The sequence below is a fragment of the Ambystoma mexicanum genome, chromosome 8, assembly GCF_040938575.1.
Source record: "Ambystoma mexicanum isolate Mex_15411 chromosome 8, UKY_AmexF1_1, whole genome shotgun sequence".
Classification (NCBI taxonomy): Eukaryota; Metazoa; Chordata; class Amphibia; order Caudata; family Ambystomatidae; genus Ambystoma; species Ambystoma mexicanum.
In genome coordinates this window covers 900,132,328-900,155,565 of record NC_090929.1, presented here as the reverse complement: position 1 = coordinate 900,155,565, position 23,238 = coordinate 900,132,328, and the positions used below count along the sequence as shown (strand labels likewise).

At 42.0% G+C, this 23,238-nt stretch overlaps 1 protein-coding gene across 8 annotated transcripts in view; it reads right to left on the bottom strand.

Annotated features, from left to right (window-relative positions):
* SHLD2 (shieldin complex subunit 2) overlaps nucleotides 1–23,238 on the bottom strand; it is a 1,351,673-nt gene that overhangs the window by 786,538 nt on the left and 541,897 nt on the right. The gene's annotated exons all lie outside the window — the stretch shown is intronic.

Sequence of the window (23,238 nt, the reverse complement as noted above, 5' to 3'; positions counted from 1 at the left end):
TGCCCTATTCTCCCACAATTCCAACATTGCTGTGGCTGTCCTCCATTAAAGCCTCCTCCTCCTTGGGAGTTCTGAAATCCCCCTCGTCTTCCTCTAGGTGCATTCCCTCTGCCTCGTGGCAAAGGTTAAATCCACCTTGATCTGCAGGATACCCTGCATTGTCTGACTGCCCCCCTTGTGTTACCAAACTTTCACCACTTGTCAATACCGCTCCTTCTGTAACAAACATTGACAATTTCTTCTGAACTAACTTTGTTTCCTCTTGCTTTCTACCCTCTGCCTTTTTCTTGTTCTTCACTTGCAAACATCAACAATGATGTAAAAAAGGCAACTATATTTCTGGACAAGGCTTCTCTTTCATTCCCACCTGTTTCTTCATCTGCCTTTGCACTAGCTCCGGACAGCCCTTGACACAAAATGTTATAAAATAATGCCACTGTTTTGTCCCAAGACTCTCCTCGAGCCTCCAGCGTTCTTGAATATCTTGAATAAAGGCAGCAGGTCTTCATCCTTCACCATTTTCCTTGTCATAATTGCACGCATGTCAGATGTGTCGCACTACTGTACTCTAAGTGCTCTCCATAAGTCTGCTATACAGTTATTGAATGATGCATCATCATGTGTTGTGTTTTGTGCTGTCACACTCGCATACCCTGCTCGCTCCCAAACACCATCGGCTCCCTCTCCTGGGATGGCTGCTAGTAGGCATTTTACATCACCCACTGCTAGGCCCAGGAGGATACCTCAGGGGCAACACACTCGCCTTGGAAGCAAGACCACATGGAACAAAACAGGTTCGATCCTCTGGTCTGCACTTAGAAACCTCTGTGTAGTAAGCGTATTATAAATAACCAATTAAAAATCAACTAAATATGAAATAACATAATTCCTGCTGTCATTCGTTCTCACTCATAAATCCATTTTCACGCACCTGCAGTCAAACTAGGCAATTTACACTTTAAGAGAGGCATGGTATCACAAGTGAAGACAGACACAATATTGGTTAGAAAAAATGCCTATCTGGCTCTATATCTAAAGATAGGAGCACGCTCAACCATAAACTAATAACTAAAACAGTCCTTGGGATGTCTGTCAAAATAAATGGCCTAAACTAACAAAACCAATTGCCTGCCCTTACACTACTACAACAGATGTTTGTGGGAAAATTGTGTATGCCAAAAGAAAGCAGTGTCCAAAATGATATGTGTCAGAATGACTGGGTAATGAGATTTGCTTCTCCACTTTCTCAGAGCGGGACATAGTGGCACACTCCAGCCTCTTCGGCATGAGGATGCATTTCAAGACACAGTTCAGGGCCTTCCATAACAAAGCCTCTTGTTCACCTAGCAAGTCTCTTGGTGGCAGGATGCCTTGTGTGTATGCAAAACAAAGTTTCTTTCAAAGTTCAACACAAAACAATGTTCCTTCTTTCAGGGATTTATGATTCACTACCTTCGAGGTTTCACAATTCAATTAGGCCTCCCTCTGCCGGGATCAGGCCTTCTTATTTCACAATTACTCACAAGTTCATAGATCTCTCTCAGCCAGGCTCGGACCTGTATTCACAATCCTTTTCAATCTTCCTGCAATCTGTAAGGATATTTGGCGTGTTACAGCACAGAGTACAGCACTACTGCACAGGTAGCAATTTTTTTTGATGCAGCACCACCACATGGGTGTGGTGCATTGCTATATGTGTTGCCAGAGTAACATGGACATATAAGTAAAGACAGGCTATTCAGTCAAAAACGATTTTTACATATAAGATGCAAATCTATTTTTACAGTTAAAAGCACATGTGCACATTCAAAAATGCACACTATTTTTCACCTGAAATGCCTATGGTGCAAGAGACACATTTGAAAATTAATAACTAAACTTATTAATAACTAACCTGACTAATAAAACTGCATTTAACATAACCCACTAATAAAAATGTGTCTCCACTGCAGAATTAGGCCTACTCTGAAAGTGAACTTTTAAACGCACATTCATTTTTTTTTTCTCTGCTGCTCTGTCCACATAACTACAGGAAACAAAGAGCTCGAAGGAACAGGAAATCAGTTGGTTACAAACTTTTACTGTAGAAATGAGCCATTGTGTAGTGAGGGAGGAGATGCCATGATTGATTCTGATTGGAGCAGCGTCATAGCAAGTATCATGCTAGAGGCTGTGATTAGAGTTTTGCTGGGGAAGCTTGAGGAGAGGGGGAGAACAATCGAGATCTGGCAGAGCTTGGAGAAGGACCTATTTTCTTGGCTGAAGCATTCCTGCTGCAAAAGCTGAGAATTCCAGGCAATAACCCCGGTGTAACGCTCATCTGATTCCCGTAGAGGCGCCGGTCTTGACTGGGCGTATACCGTATCTTCAAAGGTGATGTGTAACACACGGCTGGCTCTTTGGGCTGGACCTCTGTGCACTGTATGTCTGGCTCGAAGGGTAAGATGTCTTAGGTAAGTGAACGCTGTGCTCTCCATCTGCCTCGAGGCAGGGTGCTGTAACCAGTTTCTTCACTGGATAAGGGGAGCAGGCCTCTTGACTTCCGAGGACTGCTGTCCGTCGTTTACTGCACGAACGGTAAGTTTCGAGTATTTCTAATGTCTTTAAAGTCTTTAGTAATGATGTCTCTTGTTTTGCAGGGTTCCGGCGATGGCGGATGGCGGGCTGAAGTGAGTTGAAGATGGAGCCCGTGTGATGAATAGAAGCGCCTGGAAGCACTTACCTGGAAGTAAGCGCTTGTTGCCTGCTTCACGATGCGCTCTAACTGTCTTTTTATTTTGCAGGTACAAGTTCGGGGCGGCTGCAGGGTGCCGGAATACCCACTGGGTTAGATGTGGAAAGGAGTAATGGCACGTGAGTATTAAAGTTCCCCAATGTCTTTAAACGCACCTTGTTTTGTCTTTCAGATGCGGGATGCAGCGCCGAAGGCCTCCGGAGCGTGCGAAGAGTTGGTAAGCTTTTGTCTTTCAGATGCCGGAATGCAGTGTGAAGACTTCCGGAGCGCACGAAGAGTAGGTAAGCCTTTGTCTTTCAGATGCCGGAATGCAGCGCGAGGCGTTGGTGACAGCCGATGGACCAGGTAAGTGAAGAGCTGTCACTGAAGACCGTAATGCTAACCTGTTCTTTCTTGTCTTTATAGGTGTTGCTGAAGACTGGATTCAGAATGGTAAGCCTTTTTCCTTAGGCCCAGGATCAGATGCAGATGACACGATGAGCGTTCTGCTGCTGAGGATGCAGAATAACGCAAAGCAAGATTCATCCATCGGGTGTGGTTTAAATAGCCTCCTGTAGTGCTTAGGTGTCTCCTTCAACAGCCACGCCTAAGTGAGAAAAGAGTTCCTGCTTTCCAGAAGAGTTCCAGTGTTCTGAATCTAGGGAGTGGCTCCTGCCCCACCCAACAGGAAAAGTAGTTCCAAACAGAAGAGGATCAGAGACTCAACTGGCAGGCAAGTAAGCAGCATGGTCTGCTGCAGGTAAGTCCACCCAAGCATTATGAGCCCGGCGCTTCCAGCGCTGGGACTGGGCATATTTATGAGCCTGGTGCCACTGGTGCCAGGACTGGGTCCAAAAGGTCCCAATTGGGACTGGTTGGCACTCGGAACCTGGGTTATGGATCTGCTTCCAAGGGAGTTGGGAAAACCCTGACCTTTTGGAAGCAGAGATCATGACAGTACCCCCCCTCAAGGCCCCTCCCAAACCGGGCTTCTCCGGGGGTTTTGGCTTGTCAGGAAATGTTCGGTGAAATCTTTTGATTAGGCGAGGAGCGTGGACATATTCAGCAGGTTCCCAGGATCTCTCTTGGGGGCCGTAGCCTTTCCAGTCAATTAGGTAGAATAGTTTAGATTTGGAGATCTTGGAGTCCAGAATGCTTTTGACTTCAAACTCGAATTCTCCATCAACTAGGATAGGTTTTGGAGATTTGGTTAGTCGGGTTTGAGGTTGCACGGGTTTTAATAGAGAGACGTGGAAGACCGGATGTATCTTCATGCGCGGGGGCAAGTCCAACTTGACCGCTACTGGGTTTACTATGGTAGTGATGGAATAGGGACCAAGGTATCTTGGGTTGAATGTGCGTGGCCCTTTTAGAGGTAGATATTTGGTGGATAACCAGACTTGATCCCCTACTTGATATTGAGGGGCTTCCTTCCGATGTTGATCTGCTCCTTTCTTGTATTGTTCTTTAGCCCTTTGAAGGTGAGAAACAGCTTCCTTAAAGGCTTGGGTGATTGTATAATGCAGGTAGTCTACTGCTGGTGTTTCAAGATCTTGGAGGGGATCCAACTCCGAGGTTCGAGGGTGACTGCCGTACAAAAGAAAAAACAGGGTTTTCCCAGTTCCCGAATGGACAGAGTTATTGTAGGCATATTCGGCTATCCAAAGGATGTCTTTCCAAGTTTTTTCAGTTTGTTGCAGCATGCAGTGTAAATACTGTTCCAGAGTTTGATTGGTCATCTCGGTTTGTCCGTCGGTCTGAGGGTGGTGACTGGTCGATAGTCTCACATCAATTTGAGCCGACCGACAGCAACTTCGCCAAAAATGAGAAATAAATTGACTACCTCGATCCGAAATTAGAACCGAAGGAAAACCGTGCAGTCGGACAATGTTTTCGAGAAATTCTCGGGCCAGAGTTGCTGCTGTTGGCAAGCCTTTGAGCGGAATGAAATGCGCCATCTTGGAGAATAAGTCCACGATTACTAAAATCGTATTGTATCCGGAGCATGGAGGTAGATCGGTGATGAAGTCCATAGAAAGCGTATGCCAAGGGCGAGGTGGGATGTCAATAGGGCGTAAGAGGCCTGCTGGTCTTTCCTCTTGACTCTTGTTTTGGGCGCATACTCCACAAGACATTATAAAGTCTCTGATATCTTTTTTCCAAGACGGCCACCAGAAGTAGCACTTGATCTTTTCTGAGGTCTTGGCCATACCGGGATGTCCTTCCATTAAAGAATCGTGATAACAAGAGATTACTTTTTTCTGTAAATCTGTGCTGGGTAGGTATAATCGTTCTTGGAAATACAATAAGTTGTCCTTTACTGCAAAGTCCTTTCCCTGCAGATGCCAATTCTGTATGTCTGCTGGAGTTACAAGTTGCCTGGCTTTATCCTTAACTTCCTCTATGGATTCTGTGGTGATTACACCCAGAAGTCTTTGTTCAGGAATGATTGGTACAGGTTTAGGGTTGATGAAGTGTTCTTCCACTCCCATCGAGAAAGGGCATCAGCTTTACCGTTTTTTGTACCAGGTCGATAGGTAATTATGAAGTCAAACTCGGCAAAGAATAATGTCCAACGGAGTTGTCTAGAGGATTGGGCTTTTGCGGTTTCAAATATTGCAGGTTTCGGTGATCCGTAATCACAGTAACAGTGTGTCGGGCCCCCAGCAGATAATGTCGCCAAGCCTTAAAGGCAGACTTGATAGCCAGAAGTTCCTTGTCAGTAATCGTGTAATTGATTTCAGGAGGCGAGAATTTGCAGGACCAAAATGCCACGGGATGCAACTGATTGGTTACCGGGTCCTTTTGTGATAGAACTGCCCCCATGGCAAGGCTTGAAGCATCAGTTTCCACGATGTAGGGGAGTTCGGGGCGAGGGTGTTTTAAGATTGGTGCAGAGATAAATTTAGTCTTCAAATCCTGGAAAGCTTGTTCCGCCTCGGTAGACCATTCAGAACGTTTGTTTTTCTTTAACAAGGCAGTGATGGGCTGGACTATTCGAGAGAATTCGGGGATAAACCTGCGGTAAAAGTTAGCGAAGCCTAACATGCTTTGCACACCTTTTACGGAGGATGGTGATGGCCATTTGAGAACTGCATCGACCTTCTTTGAATCCATACGCACTCCGCCAGGTGATAATATGAATCCCAAGAATTCAACTTCAGTCACGTTGAAAACACATTTTTCCAACTTAGCGAAAAGTTTGTGTTGACGCAATCTTTCGAGGACCATTTTCACGTGTTTCCGATGTTCAGATTCCGATGAAGAATAAACGAGGATGTCGTCAATGTAAACAACAACACACACATCTATGAGCTCTCTGAGGACATCGTTCATAAAATATTGAAAGGCGGCCGGGGCATTACAAATTCCGAAGGGCATGACCTGATATTCAAACAGCCCATACTTGGTGCGGAAGGCCGTCTTCCATTCATCGCCCTCTTTTACTCGTACCAAGTGGTAAGCTCCTCTAAGATCCAGCTTTGTATATATGCATGCTTTTCTGACTTGGTCCAGGAGTTCAGGGATCAAAGGTAACGGATATCTATTCTTAACGGTGATCTGGTTCAGGGAGCGATAATCTATACAAGTTCTAAGGTCTCCTTCTTTTTTTGGAACGAAGAACAAAGCTGAAGAAGCAGGGGACTTGGAAGGACGAATAAACCCATTTGCCAGGTATTGATCCAGGTATTGTCGAAGGTGAAGGTTCTCAGGCTCGGTGAGGGCATAAATTCTACTACAAGGAGGAGTAGATCCAGGTATCAGGTCGATCTGGCAGTCATAAGACCTATGAGGAGGTAGAGGGTTAGCCTGATCCTTCCGGAAAACATCTTGGTATTCTAGGTATTCAGGAGGTAACTGGGGAGTCTCTGAAGAAATTGCTGCCAGTGCAACACCAGGTGGAGGGTGACAAGTAGAGACACATTCTGGAAACTGGACCGTTCTTGCTCGCCAATCGATCAGAGGATTGTGTTTCTCTAACCAAGGTATTCCTAGAATAATCTGAAACTAAGGGGCCTTGATCACATCGAACACGATTTTCTCATGGTGTCCATCTTGACTTACTAGCGTCACTTCTTGAGTGGTATGCGTTACTGGCCCGGAGGCTATCTCCGTACCGTCCACCGTAGTAATGACGTCCTTTACAGCCTTGGGACAAAGAGTTTGATTCATCCTCAAAACCATTTCATGATCCACATAATTGCCGATGGCACCGCTGTCGACGTAAGCTTCAATTGCATGTAATCGATCCGGATTATCAGGGCTAATGAGGACCATATGTATCACGAAATGCGAGGTCACGGAACTGGTTTTCACGCTCGGCAAGAGGACCTCTATTCTTGTCGGGCGAGGTCGTTTCCCTGCTCAGAGTTTGTAACTTTGGTAACTGCAGCTCCTACTGCCTTCTTGGCAGGTTTCACCGGACAGTCTCGAAGAAAGTGCCCTGAGTTTCCGCAATAGAGGCATAATTGCAACTGTTTTCTCCTTTCCCGCTCCTTTTGTGTTAGAGGACCTTTCAGACCCCCTATTTGCATGGGTTCCCCGGAGTCTACTCCTTTGGAAGGAGTTGGCGGTTTGGAAAATACTCGAGCATCAAACTTGGAACGATCGGCCTTCCTGTTCTGCAGTCTGTGATCAATTTGAACGACTAAGTCTATATAGTCCGAACAATCTTGTGAGGGATTCACTACTTGGGCTAACACATCTTTGAGCTCTCCGCGTAGACCTCTAGAAAACAGCGTAATCCTTTTGTCCTCAGGCCAGTGAGTTTCCACTATCAGTCTGTTGAAAGACGCAATATAAGCCAAAAGGTCTTGATTACCTTGTCGCAACGAAAGAAGCTCATTGTCCAAGGCCTGCCCCTGTGAATGTCTTGCGAACAGTTTTTCCATACTGAGATGAAAAGCTTGAAAATCATGGAGGACCGGATCATCTTGATTTACTAGAGAGATCGACCAGTCTGCCGCATTGCCACTAAGGTACGAAAGCTACTTTAGCTTGATCAGTTGGAAAGGCTGCTGGCCGGCATAAGAAATGCAACCGGCACTGATTGATAAATACTGCAAACCTCTTTGGGTCACCAGAAAATCGTTCGGGCGGAGCCAGAGGTACATTCCCAGGTAGGTTGATCTGCACTGGATTCATAGAGGATGTAGAAGGAAGATTTCCCCCAGATGCGGGTAACGGGGTCTGTCCGGCTTGTGACTGTAGCAATTGTCTAGCGAGATCATCTGTTCGCTCCTTGGAAATAATCAGTTCCCTTCTTAAAGCGTTCGTTTCCTGACGGGCTACATGCACTTCTGCCCTTAGTTCCCCAAGTAACTGGGCTAGCTGGGCGGTATCCGAGGTTTCCATAGCGCCTGGACGGGAGTTTTGTGGTAGACTTTGCGTTCTGTAACGCTCACCTGATTCCCGTAGAGGCGCCGGTCTTGACTGGGCGTATACCGTATCTTCAAAGGTGATGTGTAACACACGGCTGGCTCTTTGGGCTGGACCTCTGTGCACTGTATGTCTGGCTCGAAGGGTAAGATGTCTTAGGTAAGTGAACGCTGTGCTCTCCATCTGCCTCGAGGCAGGGTGCTGTAACCAGTTTCTTCACTGGATAAGGGGAGCAGGCCTCTTGACTTCAGAGGACTGCTGTCCGTCGTTTACTGCACGAACGGTAAGTTTCGAGTAATTCTAATGTCTTTAAAGTCTTTAGTAATGATGTCTCTTGTTTTGCAGGGTTCCGGCGATGGCGGATGGCGGGCTGAAGTGAGTTGAAGATGGAGCCCGTGTGATGAATAGAAGCGCCTGGAAGCACGTAAGTAAGCGCTTGTTGCCTGCTTCACGATGCGCTCTAACTGTCTTTTTATTTTGCAGGTACAAGTTCGGGGCGGCTGCAGGGTGCCGGAATACCCACTGGGTTAGATGTGGAAAGGAGTAATGGCACGTGAGTATTAAAGTTCCCCAATGTCTTTAAACGCACCTTGTTTTGTCTTTCAGATGCGGGATGCAGCGCTGAAGGCCTCCGGAGCGTGCGAAGAGTTGGTAAGCTTTTGTCTTTCAGATGCCGGAATGCAGTGTGAAGACTTCCGGAGCGCACGAAGAGTAGGTAAGCCTTTGTCTTTCAGATGCCGGAATGCAGTGCGAGGCGTTGGTGACAGCCGATGGACCAGGTAAGTGAAGAGCTGTCACTGAAGACCGTAATGCTAACCTGTTCTTTCTTGTCTTTATAGGTGTTGCTGAAGACTGGATTCAGAATGGTAAGCCTTTTTCCTTAGGCCCAGGATCAGATGCAGAAGACACGATGAGCGTTCTGCTGCTGAGGATGCAGAATAACGCAAAGCAAGATTCATCCATCGGGTGTGGTTTAAATAGCCTCCTGTAGTGCTTAGGTGTCTCCTTCCACAGCCACGCCTAGGTGAGAAAAGAGTTCCTGCTTTCCAGAAGAGTTCCAGTGTTCTGAATCTAGGGAGTGGCTCCTGCCCCACCCAACAGGAAAAGTAGTTCCAAACAGAAGAGGATCAGAGACTCAACTGGCAGGCAAGTAAGCAGCATGGTCTGCTGCAGGTAAGTCCACCCAAGCATTATGAGCCCGGCGCTTCCAGCGCTGGGACTGGGCATATTTATGAGCCTGGTGCCACTGGCGCCAGGACTGGGTCCAAAAGGTCCCAATTGGGACTGGTTGGCACTCGGAACCTGGGTTATGGATCTGCTTCCAAGGGAGTTGGGAAAACCCTGACCTTTTGGAAGCAGAGATCATGACACCCGGTTTGAGAACGACAGACGCTTGTTTTCACTGGGGTTAATCTTCAAGGGAGCCAAATTCAGAAAGAGAATAGCCAGAGAAAACTCATGCTGAACAGATAAGGTAATTACAGATGTGTGGGAGCTGTGCGAAAGTGTGCGAAACTGTTCAGTCAGTGTATTCGAGGGAGTCCCAGTCCCTTATCAGCATATGTAATGTTACCAATTGAATATATTCTCGCAGTTCTCTGTTCATTTTATCACAAATAATGTTGTACCATTTCATTTATTTCTGTGAAAAAGGGTTAAACTGTGTTTAAAGGAAATTTCTATAATACAAAAATATCTGAAAACAGATAGCTAGTGTGTATTATTTCTCTCTTTCATTTTGCATGGGAAAAGGTTTAAACGTGGGTAGATTTTTAAACAGTGCAATTGTCATTTTAAAACAGATGTGTGCATGATTATATTCAGTATGGACAGTTGTGAGTGACTGTTTGTAGCATAGCTTGTTGGAGGTACATGAGCCAACGGGAAGAGAGACTCTGTGGACATAGTTCCATACCGTATATAAGGTAGTGGAAATTACTACAAAAATACCACAATAGCCCATGGTGGCACACAACACTAACACTGAAAATGTGGTATCCCTAAAATGTAGGCCTGAGGTCTCTGTAGTGATCAAGAACAATCTAGATAAAAAACAAAGGATGTTGGATATTGCGGCCACAAATAAAACAACCACGCAAATTATCGCGCACATTATCTAAATAGGTCTGAATTCTGAAATAATGCAATGTATTATTGTTATGTGTGATCCAATATGAATACAGAGAGTGATTATTGCTAAAGGTATTTTGGCGGTAAGAAAATACTGCAAAGCCCCAAATATCCACAAAATACCCAACATATTTATGGTGCGTTGCAGGCCGGGAAAGTGATCATAGAGTACCTACTGGGCGTGGCAAGCGTGTCTCACACTGCCATTTGCACATTAAAGGGAACCCATTTTATAATAGCAGTGTGCCACTAAAAACGAATTTCAGAATGTCACAAAGGGAAACCACATTTTCAGACCTAATGCAATATTTAGAGACAAAGTTGTTTGCACATGGGACGTGGTCGTCGAACAGCACCTTAGAATGGCGTGACCGCATTCAGTGTGAGGTGCAGAAAGAAAAACTAGACAATATTTTTGCAGAAGGCAGCATAATTCAGGTCTGCCTTACAAGATTATTGAATGCAGCCGATAAAAGTGCAGAGAAAGACTGTTTAATACGGCTATGCGGCAAAATATGGTTTATTTTGAATAAGTCCCTGCGAATACAGGAGAATGATACCCAGCTAATTAACAGGTTAAAGACTGAATTAGATGGGGCAAGTAAAAATCAGGAAATGTTAAGAGCAGAATTGGATGTATGTCAAAAAGACATGCAATTAAAATGCAGAGACTTTGATGCTCAGTTATCCAAAAGCAAGAAACAATTTGAGGATAGTGAGCAAGAATTGGTACAGTTAAAAGCCTTAGTGGACCACATTAGACAGGATAAAGATGAGGTTGTTTCAGAAATGCATATTTTACAAAAAGAACATTGTGAAAAAGAATGTGATCTCCAGAGTGCAGAACAAGAAATGATTAAAATGATTCAAGAAAGAGACAAGAGAAATAAAGAGTTCAATGAATGCCAAATGCAAATGTGCGACATGCAGGAGGTGATTAATAAGATGAGTGATGAAAACAACTATTTGCAAAATGAAGCAAACAGACTCCTTAAAAAGTGTAAGGACTTAGAACAGCAAATGTGCATTCCCAGGTCCCAGGAGAGGCGGCAGGGTACCACATTCAATGGAGTGGAGGTGAATTCTAGCTCTGCCCAAAGAGCTAGTGCTCCAGTGACTGGGCCGGTGACTGAACTTGGTTGCAGCGCCCTTGGGGGATTTGATACTCCCATTGGGGGCAGCCACCAATCTCATACACCTGAAAACAGGATTGAATCACAAAATAGTGCAATTCCATGCATTGCAATAAGTAGCCCCATAAAAATAATGAAATCCATTAAAGCCCTGATCAAACCATTTAAAAAGGGAGGTGAATGCTGCATTGAGGATCACTTAGAAGCGGTGCATGACATTTTTAAAGCACTCCAGATACCTAAGGAACAGTACAGACAATATTTTCATTTAACTTTAGATGCCCCGACGGCCAGCATCATAAGGGGATTAAATGAACAGCAGAATATGACCTGGTTGGAGTTTGAAAAAGAAATTAGGCGTCATTTTTCTCCTTTTCAGTCATTTCAGGAGGCAAAGAAAGTCGCTTACACAATTACTGCTGGACCTAATACATCCCCTCGCCAATTTTTACAAGACTTAAAAAGAGCATTTTCTCGCTTTGATGTATCTTTTGACTCAAATTCCAATGAGTTTAAAACTGCATACTTCTATGGGCTACAGAAAGACATCATATCCCAATTGGTCCGTGAATTTGACCGTGACAAGTCCCTTCAATGGATTGTACATCAAAGCACAAAACTATATGAGGTACTCTATTGTCAGGGTAGAGAAAGTGATAAAATGAAAGATACTAGACCTAAATCTAAAGAACCCTCAGCCACAGTAATGGAAATCAGGTCAGCCAAAATGTCCCTGGAGTCTGCTCAAAGCCAAGGTAAAAATAATGTGACACCTGAACAAAGGGGTAATCAACAAAGATCGCCATTTCCTGTACCAATGTTCCAATCACATGATCCTAGTAATAGAGAGAGCTACATCAGCCCTAGGTATTTAGGGGACAGACCCCGGGTAGGATATCGGCCTGATATGGCAGGTATGAACAATAACCAGAGACAAAATCAAGATCAAAGAAATGATGGTCCCTACCAGTCATTGGGGACACAGAGCAGATTTGATCCCAACACCATGATATATGGTAATCAGGATAGACCCCGATATGTGGATCGATTTACTGATAATGGAAATCAACATAGGGGCCAGTACCCACAATCTGAGAGACAGGACATGAGGCAAAACGTGAACTACAATCCACGTCAGTACAATGATTCCCCACCAGGGGACTATAATCAAAGGATGGGTGCAACCCGCTCCCCTCCACAAATGAATCAAGAGTTCAGAAACCATCCCAACCGACATCAATCACCTGAGAGGTATCAGAATAGATCCAATCAGCGGGAAAACAACCAATATCGACCTAGGCCACAGAAAGAGGATCCTAGAGAGATGGAAAGGTTCCAGTGCCTTGAGGCCCAAGTGAAAATGTTAGCCGAGCAAATAGGAAAGCTCTGTACAGCGCAAAAACAACCTTCCAAAGAGGGGGTTGATGGCCATAGCAATGATCAGGGGGCTTCCGAAAAGTGACTAAGTACTCATGATAACTGCAGTGCCAAAATGACAGATTGCTTTGATATAATTTTGCATAACGACTCTGAGATGCCTAATGGATTAAAAATGAAAGTGCCAGTAAATGAACTTGTGACATAAAGTGCAAATACTTCTAAAAAAGAGGTACGGTTTAACCTGGAGCTAAATAAAACAGTAAAGATTTGTACAAATGAAAAAGAAACATTAGGAATTCCAAAAGAACAAAGGGACAGATTTAAGAAAAATGACTCATGCATGGGGAATACCAGTGAACAGGGAGTAAGTGGGGATGCTATAGCTCCTTCCCTGGGCAAGCAAAACAATGACCAAACACAGACAGAAAAAGGAAATACTCAAAAGGAGGGTACAAGTCAATCACCTGAAGAATTCTTTGAGCCACATATTTTTGAAGAGGCCGAAAGGGCTGGTATCACACTAAATGATCACAAATGCATAGAATTAAAAAATGACAAATTGATGAATGATGTTGTTACACATGTTCAGTTGGAAGGTTGTAATGTGGTCTCTGATGTTACCCAGATGGATGGGCGAACAGTGGCCACACCCCAAAAAACCTCTGATCATGGAGAAATGAATAAAGTTTCTCGCGCAGAAATGGGTAAAAAGGAGGGAAAAATGTCTTTCCATTTACCAATGTGTTTAGCCAAAAGTGAAAAAGACCTGAGAAAGGTGAGCCCTGAAATCAGTAAGAATTCACCCTTCTTATGTGTATTAGAGGAAGTTGAGGACAGATATTATGCACCCATCACTGTAGAATAAAAATGCCAAACCTTTGCTATGATTGACACTGGCGCACAGGCCACAATTATGTCCAAGGAGCTGGTAAAGAGTATCAATGAAGGAATACCCCCACAGAGTCAGATCACAGTGAAGGAAAATCAAGGTCCAGTGCATAACTTTAATGGGGAGGAGGTGCCCATCATAGGTGTAACTGAGGTTGACATAAAAATAGGAAAGCACAGAATGAAACAAGAGGTATTGATCACATCTATTTGTGAAATTCCATTTCTGATGGGGACAGATTGCCTGAAAAGATTGTCTCCTCTCATAGATGGGGTGAATGGAGTGCTGTGGTCCTTAACCAAAAAACCATTGAGGCCTAAGAAACTAAAATCACAAAACAGCAATATAAATGAATGTCGCACCGTTGCCAAAACAAATGATGCTGTGGAGGTATATCTCCAGAATAGCTGCATACCTAGTGTCACTGTTATATTAATGTGTCAAGACAAAATGCAGAGCGACAAATAAAAAACTACCTGTACAAATATACTTGGACCCAAGGAAAAATTGGCATACTGCCATAGATGAGCACACATTACGTTTTTATTTAAAAGAGAAAACATGCAAACAGAATATTGCTCCTAAAACAGATTCAGAAAAACACATTACCACTCTGGCAGAAATACACGTGGAAGATGAGCAACCATGGGTTCATGTTGGTATAAATGACTATTTTAAAACAATAAAAGCCACTTTAGCGCTTGGACATGAAAGGAGTTTCATTAATGAGAAATTGTTGCAAAAAATAATGGAGAGGGAAGAAATCCCGAAATTTAGGATTAAAAACCAATATGTTTCTGGGTTGGACAGTCCAGACTTTGAAAACCGAATTGCAGGCAGATGCATGCTTAAAATTAGCATTGGGCAGAAAACAATTTACCATAATGTATGGATAGTGAGTGGGGCACAAAATGAATTTTACATGGGCAATGACATCATGCACAGAATGTGTATGGTGTTAGATTTCCTTAATCAAAAAATATGGTCACGCCTAGGTGGTCCGGCACCTGAATTTGAAGACAAAAGAAGGGCTTATCATTGTGCACAACTGGCTCCTTATGCAATCGAATTACAAATGAGGAAAGATACTATTATTCCTGCATTTACAAAACAGTTTGCAATAACACTGAAATGCAAAAATGGACAGCAGATGAAAGGCTCTGATGCATTTGTATGCCTGAATGAATTCATAAAACAGCAAGGCCTGGATTATGAATACATTCCATTGGTAGATATTGGTGAAGGATCTGTAAAAATTATGGTAAATAATAAAGGTTGTCAGGATATTCATTTAGAGGAAAACTCCCCATTAGGAATGGCCATACAAAAATCACATTATACGGCAGATTTAAATAACATGGTGATTGGAAATATCCCTGAAAAGTATGTAGATGCCAAGGGTGAGTTGCCAGAACACCTGGACTCTCAGCCCAAAGGAATATTTAAAATTAATTCTGTGTATCCTTATGATTCAAATGAGACAGTGTGCTGCCATCAAGAGGATTGCATAATATTTAATTTAAATGAAAATGAAACAGAAAATCAGCCCATTGAAGTGGAAGCTGATATGCCAAAATATTTAAAAGTGGCAGCTTTACAAAAAGACACAGCCACACAGTTAGAGGAAAGCGCCGAGATTCCCTTACCAAAAGATTTTCCAGAATTTTCCAAAATGGTAGAAGAGCAGATCTCCTTAGCAGATGCGTGTGAAAGCAATGAGTATAGGGACAATCTGAGGGAGATATTTATGGAGTTTAAGGATGTATTTGCAAAAGATGCTTATGATTGTGGTTTAACTGATTTACATGTGGCCACACTACCAGAAGGGTGTAGCAGAAATCCAGTGTTTGTACGGAAGTATAGACTACCGCTGGCATGTTTAGAATCATTGGCAGAGATTATTAAAAATTTGGAATCGCGGGGAATCATCAGGCCCATTCATAGCACATCCAATACACCTATTTTAGGTGTGTTAAAGCCAAATGGTCAATGGCGGCTATGTGCAGACTTCAGAGAGTTAAATAAAAGAGTACCAGTATCTAGATGGCCACTGCCATTCATTGATCAGGGCCTAGCTCAGGTACTTGGTTCAAATGTATTTACCACATTAGATCTCACCTCTGGATATTGGTGCGTGCCATTGGCAGAGGAGATACAACATTTATTTTCCTTTACATTTGACAGGACTCAATATGCCTGGCTTAGAGCTCCGTTCGGGTACATCAATAGTGGGAGTGAATTTGGCATATTTTTGAGAAACGCCGGATGCAGCGGAAAGAGGAACAATAGTTTATGTGGACGATGTCCTGATAAAAAATGAAAGCCTGAAAAGCCATTTTGATGAAATAAGACATGTACTTGGCCAATTGCAGAAAGCAGGCGCCAAAGTATCTTTGCAAAAAGCACAATGGTGCAAGAAAAAAGTGAACTTTCTAGGGCATGAAGTGACTGAACATGGGCTAAATCCACAAAAGAAGAAAATAGAGGCCATACAAAGGTTAAAAGATCCTAAATATGTGAAAGGAGTAAAAAGTTTATTAGGGATGACAGGCTATAACAGAAAGTTCATTGAAAAGTATGCAGAAATCACTCAACCATTGACTAAACTGCTTAAACTGAATACTCCCTGGAAATGGGAAAAAGAGCAGTCTGATGCAGTGGCTAAATTAAAGGAATGTCTTGTAAAGGCACCATGTTTAGCATGCCCCATAAAGGACAGGGATTTCTTTATAGAAATAGGTTTTTCTGAACATTGTATGTCAGCAGTGTTATCACAAAAACACGATTTGAATCACAAAACCATTGCCTATGCAAGTAAGGCATTTTCCCAAGTTGAAATGAAATTTAATGAATGTGAAAAGGCCCTATTAACCACTGTGTGGGCGCTACTACATTTCCGCCCCATTGTTCAGTGAGAAAAGGTGATTATTGAAACAAATCATCAACCTTTGCAATTTTTAGAGAGTAAAAGAATTAGATCAGGTAATCTAGAGCAGTCCAGAATCACTTCATGGACGATGGCATTACAAGGTTTTCCCATAGAAGTGAGATATGGACAAAATAAAAAGAACCCAATTGCTCAAGGGTTAACTGACTTACATGACTGCGCAGCTGAACAAATACCAAATGAAATGGAAGTGGAAACTAGTTTGCAGGAATTTGAACAATCACCACACAAAGCTTTTGATGAAAAAACATGCAAGGATTTGCCAACTGTATATGTGGATGGTTTGCTTTTCACATTGAAAATGACAGTAATAAACAATTAGTGGCAGGAATAGGAAATGTCTGGTTGAAATGTGAAGGCGTCCCCAGTATAGGGATGAGGATTGGAGATAGGAGCAGTCAGGTGGCGGAATTGGCAGCCATTTATAAAGCAATTGCTACTGCAGTTGATAAAAAGTTCAGTGAAATTGTCCTGGTGACTGATTCTGACTATGCACGGAATAGCTTTGTGGAGTATTTGCCTGGTTGGAAAGCAAGAGGCATGGTTACATACAACAAAAAGCCACTTAAACATGGAAAAATTATACAAGCCATAGACAAATTGGTGTCAGAGAATAATTTAACAATATACTGGAGAAGAATTCGTGGGCATTTAAAAACACCAGGAGAGGATAAGGAGGGAAATGATAAGGCAGACCACCTGGCTAAGATTGGGGCTGTGATGGGAGAATTGCTACCTATTGATTATTTAATGGGTGAAATACAAATTGATGCAGTAACACGTTCTAAAGCATCAAAGGAGGTAGATCAACCAGTGGTACAGTGGAGTCATGACACGCCAGACCAAGATTTGATTGAGGCACAAAAGAATGATCGAATTTTGGGAATCTATTATAATCATTTGATAGATCCTGAACAAAATCCATTAACAGAAAATGATTTTATGGGAAAAGAAGATTTGAGGGTGCTATTAAAGAACAAAACACGAATTAGATTACAGGATGGACTCATGATTAGAGAGTCCATAACAGGACAAATACAGTGGGTGGTACCCCTTTCATTCAGAGGGCTAATGCTACACCATGCACATGATGTCATAACTGCAGGCCATAGAGGTTCACAAAAAACATTAGAAATACTAAAAGATTATGCTTACTCGCCACATATGTCCTAAGATGTGGAATTATATACTAGAGGATGTCTAGTATGCGCCCAATTTAAACCTGCTTCACCAATGCATAGAGCACCATTGATGAAAAGAGGCCTAACTCTCCCATGGTCAGATTTGCAAATAGACTATGTAGGTCCTTTAAAAAGGTCGAGGAGGGGAAACCGTTATATTTTAAGTGTGGTATGTTTGATGTCGAAGTGGATTGAATGCATTCCTGCACCAGATTGTAGTGCGCAAACAGCAGCCACATTGCTGGTGAACCATGTGCTCTCAAGGTTTGGGTTGCCACAAAGAATTGAGTCAGACAGAGGAAGTCATTTCACAAGTACTCTAATGAGTAAGGTATGGCAAATACTAGGTGTGAAAAGGAAACTACATATCGCATATCGGGCAACGTCTTCAGGTACAGTTGAAAGAAGCAATAGGTCTGTTGTGGATATTTTAAAGAAATTCGTGTCAGAAGCAGGTTCCAGCTGGGATTTACGTTTACTGTTGGTTTTGATGGCAATCAGATCAACTCCTGCCAAAGCAACAGGTGTTAGCCCCCATGAGGTCTGGACAGGTAGGAAAATGGTGTTATCACAACACCTACTATACAGAACACATGAGCAGACACTTGTGAGTGCATCCACAGTTCATGAATATATTGATGAACTGAGGAGGCATTTGCAACATGCATTTGCTTTTGTGCAGAGAAATCTGGAAAGAGCTGTTGACAGTGCAAAGTCTTATTATGACAAAAATACATCAGTAAAGGAATACAGTGTAGGGGATCAGGTGTACAAGTTTCATTTTGGAAAAAGTAAACAGAAAAATTCTAAATTTCTAGCAGCCTGGCAGGGGCCATTTCGAATTATAGATAAGGTCTCTCCTGTAGTTTATAAAATTTTGAAAAATGAAGGTGAAACGGCAATAGAGCAGTTCGTCCATGTAAATCAAATCAAACCATGCCATCCCAGACATGAGAACAGGCAGCTTGAGCATGTAGAAACAGATAAAGTCCCTTGAACACAAAAAGAGAAAATAAATGGGTACAGGAGGCAGTGACAAAGAAGTTAAAAAGTTGATCGTTATAATGGCACATAAACACTGTAATATATGTAAAAATATATAATATAAAATAAATAAATAAATAAATATATATAATGGAAGCTCATAGTTGGTGTGCAGAGAGAAAATGTATTAAATATTGAATGCTGTTTTATATGTGCTTGTTTTCTTTTTAACTTGTGTTTAATTTCAGAAAAAAAAAAAAGAAAACGAAATGTTTTTACCAAGCATGTTTTATTTTTGGCAAAAGGGTGAAGTTAGTATTGTGCTATGTACTTAATTTGTTTCTTTTCTATTTGATTTAGAAAATTAACATTATTTGGTCGGAGGTTCCAGGATCAGAGCCCACGGGAGACGATGGTGTCCCGGAGCCCACGTGGACGGATTCCGGGAAAGCCCCAAAGAGGGGTGAAGACCAAGGCTGCAAAGCGATCAGCATTGAAGATGATACCGATGATATGGTTAATGATGATGATATTTGGAGGGATCTTCAAGAATTCAGAAGCACAGGTTGTCATTGAACCTGGACCAGCATCTGGTATCGCGGTGGAAGAGGCACCAGGATTCATCATGAGTGATAGAAGGATGATTTTCCAAAATATATACATACCATTGAATCCTGAGATTTTGATTGAAAAACATTTGAACAATACCGGAATTAAGATTGAACAGACTAAAGAGTGGCTGGAAATAAGAAAAGAGGACACTAAGCAGTCAATAAGAGATATATTAATGCAGTTGGAAAAAACATTCGTGAATTCAGCAGACATTAAGAAGAGGAGAGGAAAGAGAGGTGCGGTGATGCTCGCGATATCATTGGTAATGTCTATAGTTGGAGCCATAATAGGTACCACAATATCAACAGCCAATTCTATTTCGGTGGGAACACTGAGTACTAAAGCGCAACAACTGAGTATTGACCTAGAAATAATACAAAAAACATTAGATGGAATTAGAGGGGGACTGGATGAACAAGTAAGATTCATAAATGAAACTGCAATCATCCTAAATGAACAAGCGGATGTAATGCAACGGGCGACTAAAATAATACTTAAGCATGACAGAACTTTAAATGAAATATTGAACATAATGAGTCCTGTGGATATACTATTAACGAATTATATGAGAGAAGTTCAAACTGCAGTTTCACAATTGATTCAAGGACATATCCCCTTGTATTTTGTTTCACAGGATATTATTCGTCAAATGATAGAAAGATTGACCTGGAGGGAAATTGATATAATACAGGTAAAAATTGCATTCGAAATGGGTAATGCAATGCCGTTGTATGTGGACTTGGAAAGACTAGAGATCGGATTTTTGCTATGCATCCCATATGTAGCCCCTGAACTTACTTATCAAATGAAGTGGGATTTTGGCAAGAGGACAAATTTATTAAGATTAAGACTCCAGACGTGGTGGCATTTCAGTCATGGGAACCTGAAGTTTATTTAATACCAAACCTGGAAACATGTGTCAAATTTAAAGAACAAAATTATATGTGTCCAGGTAAACCGTTTGTTCCTGATGCCACAGATGCTATTTGTGGTTTGAAATCTGACCCAAGTATATCAGAAGGATGTGAAGTGATTATTAGCAATATGGGGAGTGAAGAAATGGCACAGGCTAAGATGGTCAGAGGTAAATGGTTGGTCAGCACCTGTTTAAAGAACATGACGGTAGTACATTTAAACCATGGAACATACGTGGTTAAACAGGTGAAATATAATGTTTTTTAATTACAGGTTCCAAAGGATACAATTGTGTCAATTGGGGGGTTAACATTGTTTCATGTAACAAATGATGTTTGGGAAAGCCAAGTGGAAAATATCGATTTTTTTCAAAGGGATACTTTTCCAATAGATCCGGATGTGGAATATTTATTGAATCACAAAGAAAGACATGTTATAAAAATGAATTTGAGAAAAAACAATATTACAATTAGTAATCTGGGGATAATAGAAGTGGAAAGATTTAATTGGGGAACCTGGGGGGAACGCTCAATAGTGGGTTTGGCTGTCCTGGTACTAATCATGGGTGGATGGTTGATTGTGCTATCAGTAAAAATGAAAATGTTACTGATTTTAGTAGCTGCGTCAGGAAGAGAAAGATATCCCAATACACATGCATTTTAAAAGAAAAAAAAGAACAAGTTGTTTTTAGGAATTGGCTTGGATCGTAGCCAAGTTCTAAAAACAAAAGGAGGGTATGTAAGGATATTTGGTGTGTTACAGCACAGAGTACAGCACTACTTCACAGGTAGCAATTTTTTTTTTGATGCAGCACCACCCCATGGGTGTGGTGCATTGCTATATGTGTTGCCAGAGTAACATGGACATATAAGTAAAGACAGGCTATTCAGTCAAAAACGATTTTTACATATAAGATGCAAATCTATTTTTACAGTTAAAAGCACATGTGCACATTCAAAAATGCACACTATTTTTCACCTGAAATGCCTATGGTGCAAGAGACACATTTGAAAATTAATAACTAACCTTATTAATAACTAACCTGACTAATAAAACTGCATTTAACATAACCCACTAATAAAAATGTGTCTCCACTGCAGAATTAGGCCTACTCTGAAAGTGAACTTTTAAACGCACATTCATTTTTTTTTTCTCTGCTGCTCTGTCCACATAACTACAGGAAACAAAGAGCTCGAAGGAACAGGAAATCAGTTGGTTACAAACTTTTACTGTAGAAATGAGCCATTGTGTAGTGAGGGAGGAGATGCCATGATTGATTCAGATTGGAGCAGCGTCATGGCAAGTATCATGCTAGAGGCTGTGATTAGAGTTTTGCTGGGGAAGCTTGAGGAGAGGGGGAGAACAATCGAGATCTGGCAGAGCTGGGAGAAGGACCTGTTTCCTGGCTGAAGCATTCCTGCTGCAAATGCTGAGAATTCCAGGCAATAACCCCGGTTTGAGAACGACAGACGCTTGTTTTCACTGGGGTTAATCTTCAAGGGAGCCAAATTCAGAAAGAGAATAGCCGGAGAAAACTCATGCTGAACAGATAAGGTAATTACAGAAGTGTGGGAGCTGTGCGAAAGTGTGCGAAACTGTTCAGTCAGTGTATTCGAGGGAGTCCCAGTCCCTTATCAGCATATGTAATGTTACCAATTGAATATATTCTCGCAGTTCTCTGTTCATTTTATCACAAATAATGTTGCACCATTTCATTTATTTCTGTGAAAAAGGGTTAAACTGTGTTTAAAGGAAATTTCTATAATACAAAAATATCTGAAAACAGATGGCTAGTGTGTATTATTTCTCTCTTTCATTTTGCATGGGAAAAGGTTTAAACGTGGGTAGATTTTTAAACAGTGCAATTGTCATTTTAAAACAGATGTGTGCATGATTATATTCAGTATGGACAGTTGTGAGTGACTGTTTGTAGCATAGCTTGTTGGAGGTACATGAGCCAATGGGAAGAGAGACTCTCTGGACATAGTTCCATACCGTATATAAGGTAGTGGAAATTACCACAAAAATACCACAATAGCCCATGGTGGCACACAACACTAACACTGAAAATGTGGTATCCCTAAAATGTAGGCCTGAGGTCTCTCTAGTGATCAAGAACAATCTAGATAAAAAAACAAGGGATGTTGGATATTGGGGCCACAAATAAACCAACCACGCAAATTATCGCGCACATTATCTAAATAGGTCTGAATTCTGAAATAATGCAATGTATTATTGTTATGTGTGATCCAATATGAATACAGAGAGTGATTATTGCTAAAGGTATTTTGGCGGTAAGAAAATACCGCAAAGCCCCAAATATCCACAAAATAACCAACAAATTGAAGACATTTAAATGTGCGAGGGGTTTGACTAATACCCTGCATTTGCATTACCACTTCGATTGCTTTATCCTTTTTTCCCTTTTGGCATCTCTTGCTGTCACACAAAACACAGTTCAGATATCCCAATGTGGTATACGTTGAATCAGAGACCTTCAAATGTGCACTTTCACTATACCGGACAGCTCTGACAACTTTGTATACCTCGCTGTTTGTTTTTGTGCACAGTTTATCAAGGTCCCATTCAAACTTTCCTTCTCTCTTCTTACTATTTTGCCACTAGCAACCATCGCTTCAACATAGACTGGCCTTGCACAGTTTTCCATTAACTCACCAGCTTTGTTGACTTCTGCATTTACGTCTTGGGCCTTGGAGCTAAGGAGGATACTAAGGCAGCTGCTTCACTGCCCCAAAGATTTTAGGGTTCTCCTTCCGTCGGGCTCGGATAACTTCTTAATGTTCACAGATGATTCTCCCTCTGCTGGGCTCGGACGTCTCTCAATTTTCCAAAAGAAATTAAAACACTCATCCATTAATCCCTACAAACTCCTCTTCTCACCCTTCTTCTCTTCTGCCTTAAAGTAACTGCTGCATTCTTGGATGCACTGCTATGATAGTTACAGTCTGTGTGGC